General features: G+C 43.8%; 1 pseudogene; it reads left to right on the forward strand.

Moving 5' to 3' along the window:
• The first annotated feature begins 1,612 nt into the window (after positions 1-1,612).
• Positions 1,613-1,731, forward strand: LOC111746692 (annotated as a pseudogene).
• Positions 1,732-4,926: the final 3,195 nt, after the last annotated feature.

The raw sequence follows: 4,926 nt of genomic DNA on the forward strand, positions 1-4,926 counted from the left end.
TCCAAGTAGTCACTTTATTACAGTGGTCATAAAATTAAGCGAGACCACAAATTTCCTAGTGGTCTAGCCTTTAGACATATAGTGATTACACTATAGCAGACTAAATGTAATAATAAAGTGGTAGCGTGATTGGTGGGGAAGTGGATAGGAAAGTCTCCCTAGAGAGGATATGGATACCATCTTGAGGGCAGCAGCAATGAGGGTGATAGAGGTCCAGCCTCTGGCCAGGTCGTAATCATGCTGAGGGTGAGGTAAACCAGGAGTGTGTGCGTGCATGTGCATGCATGTGTGTGAGTGTATGTGTGTTTGGAAGGGCAAGTTCAACACACAGGACTTGGTGAGAGATCAGACTGGAGGGGACGTGGCAGGAAAAACTGTAGCTGGTCTCATTTTCTGTTAGAAGTACCAAACTCTCAAGTCCTGGGACTTCATTCTGCAGGTGCGGGACACCATCTGCTATAAGCTGTGAATCATGAAAGCAGTGACATCTCACCTGCATCCTGTAGAGAATGCCCCTGGCCTAGCCCAAGAGAGGGCACAGTGTGGGGCCCTGGGTCAGAGGGTGGGCTGCTGGCCAAAGGGAGGGGCACAGGCTACACATAGGGGCACATCCAGAACATTTGCCAGGAACAGCAAGGAAGGAAAGGCTTCTGACTGTGGCAAGGAGGGGAGGTGCTCTGAAGCTGAGCAATTTGCCCCTGAGATTTGCAGAGTCACAGAGCCACCAAGTCTGATGATCAGTGCCATGACCTCCACCTTCCACCCTGAGAAGTTTCAATTTGGCTATCCATGGGGTCCACAATAAGCCACTCTCCCCTAACCCCTGTGAGACAGGTAAAAGAAGGCTAGTCATCTGGGAAGTAAAGTATTAAACTTCAGGGATACTAAAGAGAATAAGCTTTGAGAATAAAAGGCATGAAGTTGTCTATACAAATGTGATTGAGCTTAGAAACCCAAACCCCAAAGCTGCCAAGAGTGCAATCTCAGAGTGGTGTAGGGCTGGAGTGGGATTTCAGCTTGTAAACTGTTGCTGATACCACTGGATGCCTCCCCAGTAGCCAGTCCCATCTCCCTTCTTCTTGGCTAACCGAGCTCCCCAATTGTGAGTGGCAGAAATATGTCCAGATCACTCAGGGTTGTTGTAAGATGGCCAAGCACAATGATTTTTACTCTCCTTTTTCAGATACTCAATTTCCCAGGCAGGCCCCCTTGCAGCGAAAAGAAGCCAGGTGACCAATTTGAGCCATTGAGGTGTGCAGGGAAATCTGCTGTGAGCTTTAGGAAAGATTTTGTTTTAAATTAAACAAACAAACAAACAAACAAACAAACAAAAACAGCAAAGAAGAGAGCTGGGCGTTCCTTCTTTCTGCTTAAAAGTCCACATGACGCCTGGAGTTCCTCTTGTCTCTTTGAAACCACAAAGTGGCACACAGGGGGACCTGTGAGGTAAATATTGTTGGCCGTGGAAATGTTAAAGCTACAGAAATAAAGTGTTGAGAGAATGGATAGAGGTTTTCAAGGAAAATGCAACCTGAGACTTTGCAGATACAGGGGTTGCTTCCCAGCAGTCCAAAAGGGACAGAGTTAGCCTGTAAGCTTTAAAAAGGATTTAGACTACGGCCATGCTACCCTGAACAACCCCGATCCAGTCTGATCTCGGAAACTAAGCAGGATTGGGCCTGGTTAGTACTTGGATGGGAGATCCTCTAGGAAGACCAGGTGCTGTAGGTGTAAAAAATTTAAAAAATAAAGGATCGTAAGCTGACAAGGTCCTTGCAATGTGTGAGGTCAATCAAGGGTTGGCTCACCTAAAATAAATAAAAAATAAAAATAAAAAAGACAGACTCACTTTGAACTGGTATTTATTCTTTCCAGGTTGACAGGGAGGAAAAACTTTCCCTCTACTAGCTTAGATTCAGTCTGGGGCATGTGAATTTAACCCATGGAAGAAAGATTAACAGGAGAAAAAGGTATACAGTTTTATTGAAATTTAACACGTACAGGAATTCACAGAAAGGAAGTGAAATTGAAAGAAGCCATCACATTCAGGAGCCTCATATCCTTTCGACAAAGGAACGAGGGTTTGGGGTTTAAGGGATGATTTCTGCGGAAGTGACTAGGAAATATATGGAGGAACTAAGGGAAGATAAGAGTTGTTTTCGTAAGCGTGTTTGTGCAGACTTATCTGGAGTGCTGACTCTGTCTCTGGTGATAAGGAACTGCTCTCCTCTTTCTAGTGCAGGAGCAGGAAGCAGACCTTCACACGAGAAATTTATGCCCTGCTCCCAAGCGGATAAGGGGAGGGCAGAAAACTCTTTCTGTATCTGGTGATTCTCAATTGCTTTCAGCTCAAAATAATGCTCATGTCAAAATGGCATATTTCAGGGTGGTATATTCTGGTCCCCTGCAGAGGCAGGAATGGCTGCACAAAGAAGGTGAAAGTCAACAATCTCTTCTGCAGTTTACCTCCATTTAAATCACTCGACTTTCCAGGAAGAAAAAGAAAATCCCAGCTTGCCACTTGGAAATTTTTCTTCTCTGAAAAGGACTTGGTGGAACTCACACTGCAGGTATGACTTCCCAGATCCCTACCAGAAGCCATTGGGTGGAGTCTGCATCTCAGGCAAACTCCATTCCTCACCTCCGACTCTTCTGGTTTGCTCTAGGAGGCCAGGAGGACTTTGTCTCACAGGTTCTAGCTGCCCTGCTGCCCTTTGGCCCATAGAGTTTAAGTTTTTAGTCTCAGATCTAGGTTAGAATGTTTCACACTTAAACCTAAAAACCAGAGGGGCTGTGGAGTGTTAGGAATGAACTGAAATTTCTGCAGAATGAGGACAAGCACTTTCTGAGCTTCTGCAGTCTTGGCATAGAAATGTAAAAATATAAATTCCAGTGGCCACACAAAGGAACTAGAGGTCCTTGGAGAAACAGTGGATTGAGTGAGCCTGACACACTTGGGCCAGGCAAGAGGAATCGGGGCCACCCTGAGGCAGCTCCCTTTGGCCAAACCGATTTGAGCTTAAGTGAGAATTACATCCGCAGTAGGCTGAACCACATCTAATCTATTTAAATCCGCAATTCATAATGGCACCAAAAATCATCCCAAACCTCACTTGGTGGGTCAACTTATGGTCATAGGTGCCAATTCAATGCCAACAGGAATCCCCTGTTTGGGGCATGCTGAAGAAGGAAACAGTACCAACAACTCAATTGCAATCAAGCACAGCTATGGAACAGCTCAGTAGCGAGGCAACCCTTTAGTGTGGCCCCTTTCCAGCTAGACAGGTCTGGATCTCCTGGAAAACATCTTCAATGTTTCAGCTTCAGCCAGGGAAACAAGCTCCCACTCTTTAGTGTAAAGGGGAAGTGTGCTCCCAGAATTAGAGGGGAGCTGACTTATATATTGAGAAAGCCCATCCCTGATCCCTGATTGGTTTGTCCTCATGCTAATGAGGACTCCAAATCATCACATTTTGATTGATACAGCAAATCACTGTCCTGACTGGTCAAAATGGGGCTGTTCTGATTGGTCAGTGAAGATGCTGATGAGGCTATGGCTGGACGCTCTGATTGGCCAGGAAAGTCTCAGTCCTATTGGTTGAAATAGAATTACAGGGTTTCTTTTGTAAGAGTTGGCTCAGTCAGAAGAAACACAGGTGCAGGAGATAAGCAGTTGAGTGCAGGAGGCTGGGAGCTTTGTGCAGGTGCGCAGGCTTCTTCCTGACGCATGGCTTGTGTGAGAGACCTTGTTTAGAAATGACTGCTAGGCTCTGTTTTTAAATTTCAGTCTAGTTAGCCATCAGGAGTCCTTCTTGGTAGATATTGTGTTTTTTTGTGTGGGAGGGGGGTCAACAGGTGCCAAGGACCCACCTCATTATTTTGAAAACTGGTAAATAAAAGGGGGGCGGGAATCAAACATTTATCTTATATGTAAGTATAACCAAATACTTAATGAGAAGTTTCCTTATAAAAATTTTCCTGATAATCAGTGGGGTATTGAGGGAACCCTAATGTCATTGCCATCCCTAATAGATGTATGTAGGCAAAACAAACAAAAAATATAGGAACAGAGAAACATGTTAAAAGAGATTCAGTCAGCAACTGAGTAGGAAATTACCAGCAAAATGACTCAGTTTTTTAAAGAAAAAACAGCAAGGAAAAATAAAAGGAGAGAGAGATGACAGCTTAAAAGATAGTAAAGAAAAATATCAACTAATTATAATATTTGGAATTTATTTGGGTGCTGACTAAACACACAGACTAAATATATCTACATAATGTCTGTGTAAAACAATTAGGGAAGTGAGAACAATAACTTTATATTGATGGTATGAAATAAGTTATTGATCTTTTAAAGAGATAACAGTATTATAGTTATTTTTTAAAAGTATCCTCTTTTAGAGATATACACTGAAATATTTATGGGTGAAATAATATAGTGTCTGATTTTTCTTCAAAATTACATGGAGGGTTGGGAGGAAGTTGGTGGGAATTTAGATGACAGAAGGTGACCAGGAGAGGGTAATTTTTGAAGCTAGTGATAGAGACATCTGGGTTCATGACGTTTTACTCTATATATGTTTCAATGTTTCCAAATTGAAAGTTAAAAAGAAGCAGAGAGAAGGCATGGTTGAGGGAGCAGCATACCCTTGGACCTTGTCACAGCAATCACTCCTCAATCAGCTAAGGGATGGTATACAGTTCAGGTCGCTCTCAGTATAAAGATGAAGGCAGACTTTCCTAAGTTCAGGAAACTTAGAAGTCGTGTTAAGTGAGAAAGGCTTTGATCATGTTTTGGAGAGAAGGAGAGAGAAAGTGAGGGCATTTGCCGGATGCACAGACAGGTTCTGCAGGTTCGCCCTCCTGGGTTGGCCTCCGGGTCTCTGCAAACTCACAGCCAGGTGTGTTCCTCTGGGCCTCTGCTGG

Source organism: Pteropus vampyrus, unplaced genomic scaffold (assembly GCF_000151845.1).
Source record: "Pteropus vampyrus isolate Shadow unplaced genomic scaffold, Pvam_2.0 Scaffold197, whole genome shotgun sequence".
Lineage (NCBI taxonomy): Eukaryota > Metazoa > Chordata > Mammalia > Chiroptera > Pteropodidae > Pteropus > Pteropus vampyrus.